At 44.2% G+C, this 19154-nt stretch overlaps 1 long non-coding RNA gene across 1 annotated transcript in view; it reads right to left on the bottom strand.

Annotated features, from left to right (window-relative positions):
• LOC111746315 overlaps nt 1-11223 on the bottom strand; it is a 22920-nt gene extending 11697 nt beyond the window's left edge. Inside the window, exon 1 of the long non-coding RNA XR_002783042.1 lies at nt 10808-11223. This is a non-coding gene — a long non-coding RNA (uncharacterized LOC111746315). The remainder of the gene's footprint in view (nt 1-10807) is intronic.
• Nucleotides 11224-19154: the final 7931 nt, after the last annotated feature.

Genomic DNA, 19154 nt, shown 5'->3' with positions numbered 1-19154 from the left:
GGTCTTTGGCACCTCCAATCTGTATTCAGTCCATCAGAAGCACAGGTGACACCCTGGGCTGGTGTCTAATGTCTGAAGTGGGGGGTTGGGGGGACAGTCTTGTAGGACTGAGCCCTTAACCTGTGGAATCTGACACTCTCTGGGTAGACAGGTACCAGAACTGAGTCGAATTGTAAGACACCCAGTGAACGTCCAGATAATTGCTTGTTGATAATGTAAGGAAAACCCTTACAAACGTGGGGTTCCAGGGGCCCAAATGACCAGATGAAGTCAGGCCCTCCTCAATTTTTCAGAGAAGCCATACATCCTTACTTTCCTATGAAATCTACCTACTTAAAAATATTGGCATTTCGTTTAAACTTTTTAAAAAATTTCCCTGGATCAACGATCCCAGTTGCAGGCTGGATCCTGTCTACAGATGGCCCGTTTATGACCATCCCACAGAAGTAGAACCTGAGTCCAGAGAGGTGAGGCAACCTGCCAAGGGCACACAGCTTGTTGGTGGCAGGGACAGCACAGGGTCTAGACCTCCTGGTGGCCAGGCCAGGACACTTTCCACTTCAGCCCTCACTCTATGGCATCTCAGCTGGTGGGGATCCCCACCAGGGATGCTTTGATGAGACACATCGGCAAGGTCGTGGGGAGGCCACATCTTGGCCAGTGTCCCTGCATGTCACTGCCATATTCGCCTCCCTAATCTGTGACTCTTCAATGATTTCCAACTGCTTCTTGGACTCATGTCCGATCTTCACAGAGCATAATGTTCTTTCTCTCCCACTATGCTTCCTCCAACATCACTCTGGGAGCCTTAGAGTTTTGACTCATTCATTCACCTCCTTGTCCTGAGCACCTCCTGCAGAGGGCACGGCATTCAACCCTGGGGACATGAGTCAAATCGGACCCAGGCTCTGCTTGAGAAGCTGTGACGGTCCATTTTATGTGTCGGCTGGGCTGGGCCATGGTGCCCAGGTCTTGGGTTCGACACCAGTCTAGATATTGCTGTGAAAGTATTTTTCAGATGTCACTAACTTTGAACTCAGCGGCCATTAATTGGATGACCCTTCACAATGCGGGTGGGCATTGTCCAACCTGTTGAAGGCTTTAAGAGAAAATACAGAAGTCCTTGAAGGGAGAGAAAACTCTGTCACAATGTCGCAATGTCAGGATGCCAGTGCTTTACAAAATGCCTGGGTCTCTCCTTTCTCAACTCCAGAAGGCAGAAAAGCATGGAGGCCTGGAGTCGGGGCTCTGGATCTGGAGAGCGAGGCCCTCCAGTTCCGCCTGGTAACATCCTGCTCTGTAGGCCCCGGTTTGCCCAGTAGCAAACGAGATTGCTAAAACTGGGCACCTCGTAATTTGCAAGGATTTAATGAGATAAGTCGTACAAGGCTGGGGCTCCCTGTCTCGTGGGGACTGTAAGCAAGTGTTATTTATTTTATTATTACCCTACCTTTTTCAGGAAAAGGTGGTATGAATTTCCCTTTTGCCTAACCTCTGGCACTGGCATTCTATCACCTGGCACATAAATGTCTTTTTGGAAACGTACCGCTCGCTTTATATCTTGAGTCACTGAGCTGGGAGGGCGCTTAGCTCTCTTCCCCCTTTCCAGAAGGGACACTTGCGGTCAGAGTGGTGACACCACTTGCCCAGGGTAGCACAGCTAGGAAGCAGCGGAGGTCGACCCCTCCCAACCGCTGCCGCGTCGTCTTACTGACTGCGTGAGGGTCAGACGGTTGGCACAGCAGCCAAGAGCTTCTTGGTCACGGGGTCACAGAGCAGGAGAAAGCATGGGAATTTTATCCCTAATTGTGTCCTGTTTAACTTGGCCCTCCCTATCCTGGCCAAGCCAACTGCCAGCAGAGTTCCTGCCCTTGGGTGGTCATCAGAAATCCTGACTTCTAATTTGGGCTGATTGCTTTGGACGAGTCGCACAGTCTCTCTATTCTCATCTCCCCATTTATAAGTCTGGGATAATAATAGCTTCCTCTCTTTGGGAAACATTTCAATGGCTTTTTTTTTTTTTTTTTTGAACAGGGTTACATCATCTGTTCCCCTTAATTTGCTTTGTTTGGGGAGGCAGGAAGTCATTTTCAGTCAGCAGCCAGTAATCACTAATCACACTGACAATTTGTAACGAATGAACTGCCAAATGTATTTCACGACTAGATCTCTATTTCCTAAGGAAACTTTCTCCTGGGAGTGGGTTTTAGCCCAGGTTCAGGCACCACATGGCTGTGGTTAGAGGTCTGACTAGAAAAGAGAGAGAGCTCTTGACTGAGAGTTAGAGCCCCAGGTGAGGCTGGGGATGGGGAGGGGGAACCTGGTGAAGTCATGTCACCTAAATTTCCGATTCTTCAACCACGAAATGAGGACACTGAACTAAAAGACCCAGAGTCCTCTTCTTCGGCGATGCCGCTTGCTCTCCACCTAAGAAAATCATTTAATAAAAACAGTTCTCGGTCACCCTGGTCCCTTCCAACCCTCCCCCTTCCATAGCTCCACCTGCCCTCCGCTCACCCTCTGGGTGAGACTCCCGACAGCAGAGGAAGGAAGAGGAACATCATGGTACGTCCACGCCACGGTATAACATGCAGTCGTCGAAAATGATGCATGAAGAGGTTTCAATAACACGGGCAAATGAAGAGCTTATGTTAGGTGTGGAAGGCAGGAGGCAAAATTATGCAATAACATCTCAATAATTAAAAATGCATTAAGACCAAGACCAGAAGGAAATACTGCAAGATGTTAGCGGTGGTTAATGAATAAGCCTGCCAAGGGCCGGAGCTGGGACTCCGACCCAGGCCTCTGGGCGGAGAGGCTGTGGGAGAGCTGTTAGAGAAACGGCACGTGATCATAAATGTCGACTACTCTGAAGAGTTCAAAGACAGGAGGGCTGGAACTGTGGCGTGGGCCGTGAGAACCTATTTAGAGAAGTCATCACTTATCCGCCATGTACTTTACCACGGATTATAATGGAATAATGTTAGTTAATACATTTTTTCCACATCATTCACTTTATTCCTTTCCTTCGGCAAAATTTCTGCACACATTAAGAAGGCATGTTTTGTTCCTCCTTCAGACTCATCTCAAATACCTGCGGAAGCCAAGCAATAAATCTTTGGCACCTTAAGCAGTGGATCTATTTATCCCGTTAGACACCATTAGCAATCCTAGATAATTAAATAGCTAAATTATTTGATAGTTCAGACAAAAATCGTATCCTTTTTCTCTGAGCTGGACCACTGCCTTTGAAATTACACTCTCTTTGAAAAGATAGGTCATTTTTCCTGGTCTTAGCATTTCAGGAATCTCAAGCTGCTGCAGTGTGCCAAACCTATCAATCCTCGCTCCCCCTAATCACCCAGGGTTCTCTGGACAGAGCCCTAATTGTCACACTGATTGCAGACATGTCCCCTAAGCTGAGGCTCACTTCCTGGATCACAGGAGGTAATATGAGCTAGATAAGTGTACACCCAAGAGGCAGGTAAGAATCACTGGATATATTATTTTCTAAAATAAAAGGATCAGCTATAAACAAAAACTACTATTTCATGAGATGATGAGGTACAAGGCTGTGACTCTAGGAAAACAATGCCACCTAAACGATCGAGGAAGAATCATTTATTCGATTTAATCGGAGCTCCATGGGACAAATCTCTCAAAACAGAAAAAAGAAATATAAGACGTCAGACAGTATTTTTGTGGGAATGTCACCGTGCTTGGAATTGGGAGGCCAAGGTTCAAGTCCCAAGCTATTATGTTTCCTCCGCGGGTTTTTTCCAAGTTCCAAAGCCATCTTGAGCTTCATAATTGCCGTCCAAAACAATGAAGCTAACAGATATAGCACATAACTGGCACTTCCGAAAACGCGAGTGGAATATAAAATTAAACATATAAGGAGAAAACAATAGATAGATAGACAGACAGACAGATATTTCAAAACCAGGGCTCCTAAGAGTAGTCTACACCGCGTTACCTATCAGTGTAGACTACTAGTGCTGAGAGGGACCTCAGGGTTCATGAGTCTAGTTTTCAGCCTGGAGCCATGTACCCCTAGGGGTTCCACAGAACACAGACTTCAAATGTGAGATGGGTGTCACAGTTGTGCCTTCCCAGTATCCACTGCCCCATCTCATGGTAACGATACCGTAATTTTCTTTTGGGGAACCACCCCTGTTCCGCTCTCCACATGGTTCAGGTAGGGCCAATCCATCCCATGTCACAACGACAGGCATGTGGCCAATCCGGCTTACATCCCACTGCCCACAGGATGGTGTCAGGCCTGGGCTGGACTTTGAACAGAACCGTGAGAGGGTTGTGCTCTTTATGTTGGGGTTGCCCAGCTGGCGGAAGGTCAGCTTGCACGCTGATGGACTTGTCTGCAATCGCCTGGCCAGACCTTTCCTGAAAAGAAGGCCAACAGCTCAGAGAGCAGGGCCGAGAGAGAGAAGGAAACAGGCTCCCGATGCCATCCTTTGGGCTCCTGAACCCAGCCATGCCTAAAACTTTTGAGGACCACGAACCATTCACTACATTGCAGTTTAGCATATGCCATTTTGAACTGAGTCCCTATCATTTGTAACCACAAAAGAATCCTGAACCAACACAAGAGGTTTCATGAATTCCTTGAAATAGGATGCAAATTTCGTGTAAATAAGCATAGGTATATTTTCTTAGAGAGAGGATCAGCATCGTTAATGGGTTCCTGGACTAAAATGATTAAAACCGACCATTCTAATCCAACACTCACATTTTACAGATGAGAAAGCCAAGGCCTTGCCCCAGGTCACACGGCGAGTTGATGTTGGAGGAGGTCAGTGAGAGGACACGACCACTGGCTGACTTGCAAGCTGGACCTGGACAACTGGCGGCTCCTCGCCCCCTCCCCTATCCTTGGAATGTGCACGCCACTTGCCTTCCCACGCTGAAAGCTACCTGAGGACACAGGCTTGAGATAGTAAGGTGCTGCCGAGGCCAGCTGCATGGTGTATGCAGCTAAACCCTGCTAAGGCAGCTACATAAACTTTGAAGATTCTGGTGGGCAAGTGTGGAGACCTACTTGTCTTGCAGCTGCCCAAGACAAGCCTTGCAGGTAAGTTCCCTTGCTTCTTAAACCTGCCACCAACCGATCTGGAGTGGCCTGCCTTCCTACGGTCTCCCTTTACCCTCCGTGTATGGGGCCACCTTGGGAATCAACGGTGGTAACACAACACGAACCAGAATCCAGTTCTGCTGATTCATCCATATGCTCCGCACCAGTGGATCCCACCTCTGGCCACTCAGAACCAGCAGGGAGCTGTAACCATCGCCTCATGCAGGCTCTCCAGACCAAGCCAGCCAGAATGTGGAGGAATGAGGATCTGAGAACTGATAAAGACCCCCGGAAGATTCTGATGTGCAGTTAGGATAAGTACCCCTGCCTTAGAGCATAAAAACAATGACAAAAAATACACACGACGAAATTTGTCCACTATTTACTAATAAACATTAAATACGGTACTAGCATAAAATTGAAGAGCTTAGGCTACCCAAGCACTGCGCTAGGCGTTGAGGCACCAAGCTGAAACAGCCACAGGACTCGTCCTAAAAGGACTTGCCACCTCTTATGTAAAAAGAAGTAAGAACTATCCCTCAAAAAAGGGCTCTTTTCATCTGCAGAAGAATAGAATTCTTGGCGGCCCTGCCTTCAACTTCTCAGCCACCTAACAAACTCTCTCCAGGTCTCTCAAATTAAGTGAACAGCTCCTTTAGACAATACAGTCGAGCGTTAGCATCCGTTTGAAACAGTCCCTTCTAGAGAATGCACAGCATTTGAGTATATTTACAAAAATTCTCTTCAAAGGTAAAGTTTTTGTGTGATCGAAGTTAAATTGCCATCAGCATAAAATAGACTGCTGTATCGATACGATGCTTCCTGGGAGCCTCATAGTAACCACAAAGCAAAAACCAACAGTAGATTCACAAAAGATAACGATGAAGAGAAGGAGATCAAAGCATCCCACTATGGAAAATCATCAATTCATGAATTCTCACCAAAAACTGCAAGAGAAGGAGAAAGAATAAAGAAAGTACAGAACAGCTAGAAAACAATAAGATGGCGTTAGTAAGTCATTACCTATCGATAAGTACTCTAAGTGTAAATAAATTGAACTCTCCACTCAGAGGACATAGAGAGGCTGGATGGATTAAAAAAAAAAAACAAAAAACCAAGACCCAACTACATGCTGCCTGTGAGAGACTCTCATCAGCTGTAAGGACACACACAGGTTCAAAGAAGGGGGATGGAAAATGGTACTCTGCATGCAAGTGGAAATCATGAGAGAACAGAGACGGCTACATTTATATCACACGAAAGACTTTAAGCCGAAAACAGTAACAAGGGACAAAAAAGTCATTATATAATTAGAAAAGAGTCAATTCATCAAGATGAGATCACGATATATGTGTATCAAATCAATGCATCATGTACTTTAAACTTACACCGTATTAAATGTCACTTATATCTCAATGAAGCTGGGAAAATTTTGTGTTAATTTTTTAATTCCCTTTCAAGAATGTAGTCTATAGATAAGTTTACCTCCCTATATTTTTATAAAGATACCTACTAATTTACCCTAGGTTATTATTATTATTTTTTTTACATCACCTTCCGTGCATTGTCCCAGCCCACCTCCCCTCCATTCTCAGCCCATTCGTGGCTCCCTATTGGACAGTGCAGGCGTGAAACATCTCCATCACTGCAGAAGGTCCCATTGCGCAATGCGGCCCGCGGAAGAAGCAAGAGGACAAGAGAGACAGGAGTGGTCTGTCTAGGGTCCGGCTGGGCTCAGTTTACTCAATCAGCCCTTGGGGGGAAAAAAGGAAGCCAGGAAGAGAGACACGAACGCCAGTCTACACCCTTCAACACACGGCGAAAACTCCCAGTAATAGATCCAGGCTAATCTGTGCTTCCGGCTCTGACTGCAAAATGCAAATCGACCCCTCAAGGTGAAACAGAAACAGAGGTGGGACAGGAGCAAAAGATTCTCTCTCCTTTAAAGATGTGCATATGAGACTCCTAGTAACCAAAAACTCATTTTTTTTTTTTTTTTTTTAGAAAAAGGAGTGACCCATAGCTTGGAGCAAGTCCACTCGCTCTCCAGAAGCAGTATGAAATCCCAGCGGACCGAGTGACCCACTTAGGGCCAGGTGCCCACCGATGGATCGGTCGGTCTCGTGGAGGTGACTGCGTGATTGGAGCATGACCACTGCTTATGAATGTCCCGCTGCTCTGGGCAGACACAAAGGCGGGGGCCCAACACTGAAGGGACAGCCCTCATTTCAGGCCTCGCTTCGTGTAGCCCGTCTTGGCTCGCTCGTTCCTGGTCTTTGAGATTTTCGAGGACGAGGATCCTGTTTCCTCCACTGCGCCCAGAGCGGCATCTGCCTCACCGTTTCCTCTTGCTTCTCAATAATTCTTTAACTAGAGGGGAGAAGATGGCATTGACTGAGCCCCACCTTGGTCCAGGGACAATGCTATGGGCTCCATCTGCATCACCTCGTTGAAACATTATGGCAACCTTAGGTGATGGATTTCATTCACCCTGCTTTTCGATGAAGAAACTGCATCTTATGAAGGTAAAGTAACTTGCTCAAGGCCACACAACCAGAAAATGCTGAATGCAGAAGTCAAAGTCCCATCTGTATGACTTTTCATGATGTTAAATATTTAAAACTAAATGAGCACATGCTAGTATAAATGATTTGCTTAAATGCCAAAAACTTCTTGCAAAACAATTGTTTAAAATGGAATTCTACTAAAGAACAGATAGGTTGGAGGCCACATTCAAGATGACTTCTGAGCACTACAATTGAAGTCTGTTTTCTGTGACTGCAAAGTCACATTCACACCATATTTAAGGAGCAAAAATGTGGGCTGGCACTATGTTAAGTACAGCTTAATAATGACGTTCTCAATAGAAACAATAAAATCACGAATAAAGTTGCCAGCCAGCCTCTTCTACTTGGTGCACGTAATCTTAGGCCTTTACCTGTTTTCACCACATCGCCTGTTCACTAGTCCTAGAACAGGTCTTGCACATTCCTTGCTCATACCCTTGTCCATGCTCCAGTGGTGGTATTACTTCCTCGCCCCACCTAGGGCTCATTTAGCCCTATGTTTTCCTCAAAGACCAACAAAACCCATGTGAAGTGAATATGAGTGGTTTTAAATATTTCTCTGCTATCACTGCCTTAGGAGGTGTTTAGTATTTGACATGGGAAGTGCCAAGGTGCTGGAAAACGGAAGCTCCATTTTCAAGCGGAGCTTTGTATCAGTCAGTTTTTGCTGTGTAACAAATAAGAACAAAAAACCTCAGTGTCACATGACAATAAACTTACATATCTACAAGACAGCTTAAGTTTTGTTCATCTAGGCTGACCTCCTCCTTTAGGTTTAACTTCAAGTCCGAGTTGGGTCCAGGTATGCTTCATATGTTTCTCATCCTCCATGGTATGAGCTTCCTAAGGCATGTTATTCTCATGGCAGAAGACAGGTGCACTAGAGAGTAAGCCCAACCATGCGAGCACATTTCAAGCTTCTGCTCACAGCACATCTGCTAACATCTTATTGGCCAAAGCTAACCACATGGCCAAGGCTAAAGTCGGGGAGTGAAGACAGTGCTTTCTGGCTTCCTGGGGGCAGAAGGAAGGGAATGAATATTTGCTGAATAATAAATAATCTCTAGAGACACTAACATGTATTTAAAATGTCCCTTCTTTTGCCATAACAGACTACAGAACGCTACCCAAACAGAGAGAGGGAAAAAGACACGTAGAAGAGCATAGAGATGGCAGAGAAACCGAGCAGCACTGCAGCCCTCACAGCCTCTCCTCGGGCATGGAGTAAAGAAGCTGGAACGCTTTGGAGAGTGTGTGGGGAGGCAGCAAGGGCTCCTCGGCAAGAACATGTTATTGGCAGGGGGGTAGAGGGAGCCCCGGTCTGGTGTCGTCACACGGAGTTGATGGGAGCGTGAACTGATAGAAACATCTTACAGAGAAACCTGTCAGTACACATCACGTTCTGTAAAGGTGCCTGGCCTTTGATCCAGCAAGCCCACTGCTAAAGAGGTGCTCTATGGAGAGAACCTAAGATCATACTCGTTTGTCTGTTGTAGCAGAAATAATAATACTAATAAAAATAAAGAAAAGTAGAAAAGAAACGGAGAAAACTAACCGAGTGTCCATCTCTAAAGGCCTGAATTAAGGTAGATTCATATGGCATATGATAAAGCATTTAAAAATAAGTTAAATCTATACATGCTAATTCATTCATTAAAAAACTATTTATTGTGTGTCCACCAGGTGTCAAATCCTGCTCTTGGCGTTAAAGACGTAGCGGAAAATGAGACATGCAGGGTCTCTCTTCTCAAGGAGAAAGAGTAGTGGAAGACAATTAACAAAGCCAATAAATAAAGATAATCCCAGGAAGTGTAAATGCCATGTGAAGATGCAACAGGATGGCGTGTGAGAGGAAGCCGGGAGAGAGTGTCTACAGAAGGCCTCTCTGAGAAAGTGATGTCAGCGCTGAGACCTGAATGACAAGAAGGAGCCGACCCATTCTCGAAGAACATGAAATGTCGGGAAGAACATCCTAGGGAAAGGAAGTAGAAAGGGCAGAGGCCACGAGGTGGGAATGCGCTCGGCCTATGCAAGCGAAGGACCAAACGCCACTGTGGCTGGAGCTGGGAGGAGCGGGGACAGTGGACCACGACGAGGTCGGAGAGATGCTAGAGAACCAGGTTTCTCCTGTTCCACTCTGATGCTCATGTCCTTGGTCTCCCCACCTGTAATATGGGAGTTACTAGTCATTGACAGCTTTTATCTCCTAGGATCTCTGTAAGAAGTCTGTGCAGACTTCCTCACTGCACAGGTAAGGAAACTGAGACTCAGAATGTCTACTGCCTTTGTCCCAAGTCACACATTTTACAGTCAGCACAATCGGGACTCAAATTCGGGTCTCCTGACTGCTCTGAGTGCTCTTTCCACTACACCATAACCGCTTCCACCTCACTTGCGAATTTCAAAAAAAAAAAACAAAAAAAACACAGCAACACTTCCGAAATTTGGAAGTGTCTTTATAACCCAAATCGTTTCAAGAGAGATTGATCCCCAGTGATGTGGATAAATTGAGTCTTTCAGTCTGCAGCCTAAAGCCACCATGGATTTTACTTTCAATATAATTCGTTGTTTACATATTTCTCTCTCCCACCAAAATGCGATTGGTCAGCATGGCAGGAACTGTCCATGGTGCAGAACTGGTGGCGGCAGAGAAGTCGGAGGGGGAACACCGGCCGGGCCCGCCCTCCGCATCCGAGATCACACCGCCTGAGAATCGTGAGGTTAGAATTTGAACTGGCATCTGTCCAAGTGGAAAGTACGTGCTCCTTCCAATACTTGGGCTGGTGTGTGGGAAGGACCCAGCAGAGTGCCTGACACACGGTACTAGCTCAATTAACTTCGGCCGCTGTTATCGTCGCGCATACTGTGAAGGGTCTCTCCCTAGTCATCCGGTCTAATTGCAGAGAATCCACCCAAAGGTCCACAGGACTAAAGAGATCAGGTTGTGGGCATTCCAGATGATTCCCAGGCCACGAAATCTCCCTGCATAATTCACAGCAAAGCCTGGCAGTCTCGCTCCATTTCTCAGAACAGAATCTGCTGGGGACTGGGAGATTAATCAGACTTCATAAATTCAGTGAGATAAACCGTAGCATGTTTACCCGCGCACTCAGAGGCATTGTCATAAATCACCACAATTAAAGCTTACCTGTCTGAGCAGAAGCACAGCCTGCACTAGGGCCCTGAGAGCAGAAGGTCATAGCATCAATGGCTTCCCAATGGCTTCCTAGCTTTCTGAGCCTTCCTGTGACTAGTGGGACCAGCTGCACTGTGCTCCAGTTTAATCATTAGCAAAGCCATGAACATTAGCCCAACAGTTCGGAAGGGGCTCCAGGGCTATGTGTGTATTTCTGCTCAGAATTAGTCAAAACTGAGCTACATTCAGAGGAGATTAGAAGTTTGAAAGGCATTGATTTGCTTCTTCGAGCCATAGCTTCTTAAGTCAAAACTTGACAAGACCTTTGAAACCCAGAAAGGATTAATAATGTGTCCCAGGTTAACGCAAGTCGTTAATGGCAGACCTGGGATCTCAACTCAGGACTCCTGATTCTCAGTCTCATGCTCGTTCTACTCCAAGTCATCTGCCTAGGAGTTTGGGGTAGATTAGAACGCATTCAAAAATATTCACTCCCTCCCGGGATGCTTATACTGCTTTCCTTGGTCTTGGTTACATGACCTCCTCTGGCTACAGAATGGAAGCAGACCCACTGCAGGCAGGGGTTGAAATGTGCTTGCACAGCTTGGTCTGCCTTGGGCAGAAGGCTGTACCCTGACAAGTTCATAGGTCCAAGGAAGATGAGTGACTCATGCAGCACACGCTGACCCAGCTTGCAGCTCAGAGGCACCCAGTCCTGCCCGGCCTAGATCAGCAGGTCCCCAGCTGATGCAGACACAGGAGTGAAACAGAAGCCTATCTCTGAGATTTTTGTGGCTGTACATTATGCAACAGTAGTTGGCTGATTCAAGACACATCCTGCAAACAAATGTACAATACTCTGATGCAGAATTATGCTTTAGAAGGACCCTGGGCGTTGACAGAGCTGATTTGAATCTTGATTTGGGCATTTAGTTACTTTGGGACCTCCAGGTGTCGTAGGATTATCAGCTCAAGAAGTCATTAAAACTCTCCAAGACATGCATGATTTCCTGAACTCTCAAATGAAAGGAATAACACTTACATATAGAGGGATCCTGTAAACTGAATTATGATCTCCCCCAAACTGAAGCCCTAACCCCTATGGTGTGCCTGTATTTGGAGATGGAGCCTGTAAGGAGGTAATTAAGATTAAATAAAGTCGTAAGGGGCCTTGATCTTATGGAATTGCTGTCCTTATCAGAAGAGACACCAAAGCACCCTCACCCTCACTCTCCCTCACCCTCTCTCCTCTCTCCCTCCCCGCCACCCTAGCCACTATATGAGGATACAGAGAGAAGGCGGCTAACACAACTGATGATCTTGGACTTTACAGATTTCTGTGAGAAGTAAATTTCTATTGTTTAAGACACCTGCTCTGTGGTGTTCGGTTAGAGCAGCCTGAGCAGACTAATACAGAGAAATTTAGAATTTTATATTAACTGCCTAGCACATGGTAGGGGTTGAGATCATAGGTCTCTATAGCTGGAAACAGGTGGGCTATCACTGCATTGAAAATCGGTAACGTCAGAAATGTATTCTCCTCTAATGTGGTCATTCTCCTGGTTTTTAGCTGGGCACATGACTCCCAAAATAAAAACTATATTTCTCAGATTTCTTTGCAGCTAGTGTGACTTGGCTATGTGACAAAGTTATGTGCAAGAAGACATAAATAGAAGTGCCATATACGACTTCTGGGACATGCCCTTATAAAGAGAAAGGGCATCCATCCCACTCCCCCTCCTTCTTCATTCTTACTGGCTTGAATATGGACATGATGGCTGGGGCTCAAGCAACCATTTTGGAATAGGAAACAACATGCCATGTACAGCAGAAAAGAAATAGAAGAAGCCTCGGTTCTGACACCTTGGACCACCCTGGACAGCCCTGGACCACCTGCCTATGGATTTCTGCAACATAAGAGAAAAATAGACTACTAATTTGATAAAGCCACAATTATTTAGGTCAGCCATACTCAGCACTACTTGCGAGCTTGTTAGAAATGCAAAATCTCAGTCCTACTACAGACTTCCTAAACCAGAGTCTCTGGAGTCAAGGAATCTGTGTTTCAACATGCTCACTAAAGCCTGAGAGGCATTGACTTAGAGATTTCCCCCACACCACCTAGCCTGATAACTGATAGAGATTTCAGGTTTTGTCCAGGACTTGGCAGATGATATAAAGCCAGGAAGGATGGCAAATCCAATAACTGACAGTGTCAACATTTAAAATTATTCTGACAGAGTGGAACACTGGACCAAAGCCAAGCAGGTGAATGTAATGGGGATATATAAAAAGCAAATCGAAGTGTTCTTTTTTATTGAAGGAAATATAAAATGTTCTCCTTTTTGACTTCTTAAATTAAAAAGAAGAGATGTAAAATTACATATTTTAAAATACAGCAAATCATGCTATCAATCGATGCCAATTATGGCTAGTGAAAGGAACGAGGGAAGGAGAGATGATCGGGAAAGAGGATGAAAGTAAAACCTAAAGTGAAAAAGAGTCAAGGAGAGAACTGACAGCCCAGTTCAGGCTCAGTCTGCGGGTTCTAAGGCGCCCTGCTCAACTGGAGGTGATCGTGATCATGAGTCAGAGTGCACTGAACCCTACTGCGTGCCAGGCACTGTGTTGTGTGTTACGCAAATTTACCCTCTCAGGAATTCTATGAGGTAAGATTCATTATCATCAGTATTTCTCAGCTGCAAAAACTGAAGCGCAGAGGGGTTGAGTAAGTTTCCCAAGGCCACACAGCTAGCACGAGGTGGAAGGAGGATATGAACCTGGGTGGCTAGAGTTCAGGGCTGTGACTCTCAGCCACCCTGGTGTACTCTGCTCTTTGGTGCTGCCCTTTCTTGTGACTGATCAGTTGCTACTGATGGAAAGCCTGGCAGAAAAATAAGCCAACATCCATTACCTCATGTAACTGTAAGTCCAAAGTAGGGTGGGATCCAGGTGGCGTAGGATTATCAGCTCAAAGATGTCATCAGATATGAGTGCCTTCTATTTCTAAGTGCTCCTATTCTCGGCATCTGGCTTCATCTCAGGGCTGGTTCCACTCATAGTTCCAAAATGACAGCCAACTGTCCTGAAGCTTCGTGCTTCTTCTTCACGGCCAGCAAGGGAGAAAAGTCATTACCTGAAGCATGGAATATCCTGAAATATGTATTCTTTAATTCAGTTTTATTGCACCAATTTAGGCAAAAGACAATTCTTAGACAACAGGGGCCATCAATGGCAATGCTATGAGTTATCTGTGACAGATTACTCAGTACCTAACCTTGGAATCATGGATGAGGTCAACTAACAGGGTTTTGTGGTACCCAGGACAAATGGGCTCTACTGTTAGTTGTCGTGATACTGTTTTTTCTTCTGAGGCAAATCAAATTTCCTCATTTGTTTGAATCTTAGCACAATTATTAAATATTCATTAGACAGCATTTTGGGTATAAAACAATGAACCTGTCTTCCCAACCCTTGAACAGCCTTCCTAACCTTCTAAGGCATTGCAGGGGAGGATCCTTTGTGGGCAGTAACCCCCATGCTGTCCTTTGACAGGAAAAAAATTATATTCTGTAAAGAGGGACCAGCTTTCAGTGCTGGTCTTACCAGGAGCTTTAGGAGGAAGGAGATGTCCACTATTTATTGAAAGTCTAGGTGTCTAGAATGATGTGTCATGCTTTATTATTTATTTTAATCATTAAAAGAAAATTATATCCTCACTTTATAGATGAGAGCCAACATCTAGAATTGTGCAATTTGCTCAATGTCATTCAGCTCATCAAGTGGCAGAGGTGAATTTCAAACTCAAGTCTCTCCGATTCTACAACTCAATTTCTTCCCACCACATCTATTGCCCAGTCTATTAATATTTGCTGAAATTATTAGCATTGAACTGAGATTTCTTTGGTCCCTTCTTATCTGCTCTGTGGCCTCTGTTACTTTTGAGAACTACTCTTGGCTTACAACAGATTTTATAAAATTTTCTGTTTATTGAACACTTACTACGTGCCAAGAACTTGGGTAATTGCTTTATGTGTACAATCCGTTTATTCTGTCAATAACCCTGTGATGCAGTTTATTATGGAGAATGCTTTTAGTTGCTAGTGATAGAATCTCAAATTAATCATGTGCCAATGGCTACATCTATGATTCCTTTCTAGTTAGGATGCTGTCTAGACTTAATTGGAGGTGTCTTGTATTTATCTGGCTTTGATGAGAAAACCAGACTTAGAATCTCTTTTCTTTGAGCCATTTTGTCCAATTTAAAAGATTTAATTTGTGCCACTTTAACCAATTCCGAGGTTTTAATAGAGGGACCATAGCTTCCATTAGTCCTTGACACAAGACTGAATTTTAACTAGCCTTTGTCAAAGACCTGTTTTATCTTATATTATTTAGAAATCAGAATCAATTACATCGTCTCGTCCTCTGAGTTCTCAAATTTCTGGAAATTTCTACTATGACCTCTCCAAAATGGACAATTCTTTCCTAAATTCAACTTTCTCTTAGAGTACTTCATTAAGTACAGACCCATGAGTAACACATTGTTTCATAACCTCTTTGACTAAAACCACAAGCTCATTCAGAACATACCTATCTTCTCAGTGATCATAGGTGAAAGTTTTCCCAAATGCGTCACCGCTAGATAACATGGGCTGCCATTTTTCCAGCCTTCAATAGCTTATTTTTTGCTTCCCACTCCTGAGTCCCCGAGTGAGGGCCCCATTATTTAGGTTTTCTGTTATGGTGACATCTCACCTACAACCCCCAGTCGCTGTTTCGATCAGCTTAGCCTAAGTAATGTTTAGGAGTAACAACCACCAAGTCCCACATCTTTATGACAGAAAAGGTTTATTCCTTGCTTGTGTCCATGGCTTTTGCAGGTTGGCTGTGGTTCTGCTTCATGTCTTCTTTATTTAAGGACTCTGATTGAAAACTCAGGCACTATCTGTGACATGCCAGCTTGTGGCGAAAGGAAAAGAAAAACAAGTCACTTTGGTCTTTGCATAGAAATGACACATGTATTTCTGGTCACATTCCGTTGACCAAAGCAAGTCATGTGGTCAAGCCTGGTTTCAATGGGTGAAAAACCCCCACCTCCTACAGAGAAAGGTGGCATAGAGACTCACAATTAAGACAGCAGGTATTTCTGAGCAACCTATGCAGGAGTGTGCTAGTAAATGTTTAATAATCACCTTTTGGGGGAATAAATGCCCTGATCTGTAGCATTTGCTAATTTCCAGGGTATAAATACTCCCACAATGGCCGATTTCAAGCTTTCAATGAGTTGTCAAGGAACGCAGAATTAGGAACTGATGTGTGCAGGCAGTTCTTGTGAGCGGGCTACAGTACAGCACTGCACTCATCCCATTTTAAATCAACTACTAAACAAATTGAGCTGTTCCACAATATGAATATGAAATCTTGCTGTGACGAGAGCCAGAGAGGCAAGGGGGTACATTACTAAGTCTGACTCGGCAGCGACCTGCCTTAAGCCTAAACAAGGATTTGCAGTAGGGATGAGTAGGGCTTAGACAACTCAAAATTAAGTCTTCACATTATTTGCCATTCCTGTGTTAATTGGCAAATTCAAGTGGAAAGTAAGAATTTGAGATTGAAAATGTGAGATTGAAAATCATCTTTGCCTCTATAAATGAGATTCAGCCCCAGGTTCCTCCTTTGCAGAAAATCTTATTAAGGACTTGGCACTCCTCCAAGAAAAATAAGGTGGAGATCATTCAAAACCCTTTAATGCCAAATTATTCATGATGGGAGTTGCTTAATGAGTATACCTATTTTTTAATGTTTACCATATTAACTTTCATCCAGTAAAAAAGTCTGCTTAAAATACCCATGATCTTGGAATTAGCTTACATATGTAAGTCTTACTTTTTTTTTTCCCCCAAAAACACTAAGCATATTGACATCACCACTGCAGTGACACTGAGCAAGTTGCTTATGTATCCTGAATCTGTTTCCTCATCCATAAGATGGGATAACAACTCCTTAGTCCTCGCTTCTCCTTATAACCTTGAAAGGCTGTTATGAGCTTAAATAACTAGCCCATATGAAGCACCTAGATGACTACCTTACACATGGCAGTTACTCAATAAATAACCATTGCTATGCATTACTGAGGACACTGATACAAACTTTCATGATGATTTTTGATGCACAGGACAAGAGGGTTTGAGTTACTATCTAAATAGTGCAGGGCTTTATTCAGTAGCCTCAGAGCATTTGGCAGGAGTAATTTGGCTGTTGATTTTGAGTACATCTGACAGGAAGGACTTTTGCAGCACCCCTGGAAGCATGGTTGTTATTATAATTTAACAAAACTCACCTCTCTTGTTAGTACATTATGTCTATTAGCCTCCAGCTTGGTTCACATTGTCAGTCCAACTGAAAGACTGGTTTGCCCCAGGGCAAAATCTTAGCCTGCAGGGAATGGACCCTGAACCCCATCCTCAAGGAGAATGAAAAGCTCACTCAATCATGCTGCCGTCCTTCATACTGACGTACACATAAACTCTCAAGAGGAAATTCCATCCCTACAATAATTCTGGAGGACCTGAAGGGCCATTCAAACACATGCCTGGCATAGTACTGCACGCCACATGAGGTCATAGGGCAAACATCACAGAGAGATCGTGATGATGACTCAGAAAAAAAACAGCTCACCACCTTCCTGGGGACCACTCTTTCATTCTTCCTGTAGTCTGAGAACAGTCAAGATTATTATTTCAGACTTCTTTAAGCTTCTTAACTTAAAACACAATGGTGAGGAAGATCTCGATGCCAATAATGATAATAGAAATGGTGAAATGGTGAAAGCCACTTGAGACTCTGTATACCACTATTGCAGCAGGGTGTGTGTGTGTGTGTGTGTATGTGTGTGCGTGTGCGCGCGCGTGCGCGTGCGTGCGTGACTCTATGTGTGTACTGGTTCCTCCTGGGTGACTTTTAAAAAAAAAAAAACTAATTATCAACGTTTGAAACTGCACATAATTTTCCAACAGTGACAGTGACTTACTATGTGTATTGTAAGGCCATCAAAGATTTGCAAGCAATATGATAAAAATTACTAGAAGCAGAGGCTCACTTAATTGCGTGTTCCAAAATTAAAAATTTAACCCTACTTGTATGAGCAGCTCCACAAATTTGCGGTGATAATACATTCCTATTCTTTACTTTTCCAGTTAACGGAATAAAGCTTGCTTCCATAACAAACAACCTCCCACATTTTCATTTATTTCTTGCTCATATAACAGGCTAAATCAAATGCTTTTATATGGAGAAGCATTTCCTCCACAGAGTGATCCAGCAATCCAAGCCTACCTACCCTCTTTCTTGGACAAGGAGCCATGGACTCACTCTGAAGACGGCTTTCCCAGAGTGCCCAGGAGACAGCCAACTCAACTTTCTGGCATCTCTCCTGATAGAGATAGGAGGGAAAAAAGAGTGTGTGTTGGGGGTGGGGGTACATAAAAATTCTCTGGGGCATCCTGGTATATTGGATTGTTTGAAATGGATGAACAAGGTGTCACCTCCAGGTGTTAGTGGATATGTGCCTATCAAATAAAGAGGATTTGGAGAACATCTGCATATATAAAATGGCATAAACAAACTGAAAAAAGCATAAGCTTTTATTTTTGAAGGAATTGGTTTTCTGGGATTCATAGTGATTGATATATTTATTGAATTTAGCCTTTTGAATCATGCCTAGAACTTAGATGCTCAACTGTGGTTAGGTAGAATAATTACATGAATGGTGACATTAGTCTAATAATCACTTTAAAAATGCATAAATCTTTAGATAAATCTTTGTAAAATAAAATTCACTTAACTTTTTGAGATGATAACTGGTAGACATTCAATAAATATTGATTCATGTTATCAAAGGTATAATTGGGATCGTTTAAATTGCCAAAGTAGAGAGAGAGGTGCCTAGTACATGTCGCTCAGGGCTACTACATTTGTTTATGCAGGTAGAGCACTGTACAGCCCTAGAGGATGTCATTCATATAGATGCTCATGTAAATAGCTCCCCCTAGGGTTGTGCAGTGTGCAGCATGCGCACAGCTGCTGATTTCAATACAACATTCTTAAGAGGCCATGAGGGTAGAAAAGCTGATACACCTTGCTCACCACCAGGCCTGACTGAGCTGGTCTGGCTAACTGGGTAGGTATGGGCTCTCACTTCCCCACTTCTTCATTTACCCCCTCCTTCTACAAGTTCATGTCCAAAGACACTGACCTTCCCAGATAGAGGAGGGTGTGCTTGTAACTCTGCTGGAGCCCCCAAACTCGAGGCTTCTCAGTAATCCTGGAGAGTCCGTCAAGATGAGGAATGTCCTTC

This window comes from Pteropus vampyrus, unplaced genomic scaffold (genome assembly GCF_000151845.1).
Source record: "Pteropus vampyrus isolate Shadow unplaced genomic scaffold, Pvam_2.0 Scaffold183, whole genome shotgun sequence".
Taxonomy (NCBI): domain Eukaryota; kingdom Metazoa; phylum Chordata; class Mammalia; order Chiroptera; family Pteropodidae; genus Pteropus; species Pteropus vampyrus.
The sequence above is the reverse complement of the archived record's forward strand: the minus strand, read 5'-3'. Positions and strand labels throughout refer to the sequence as shown.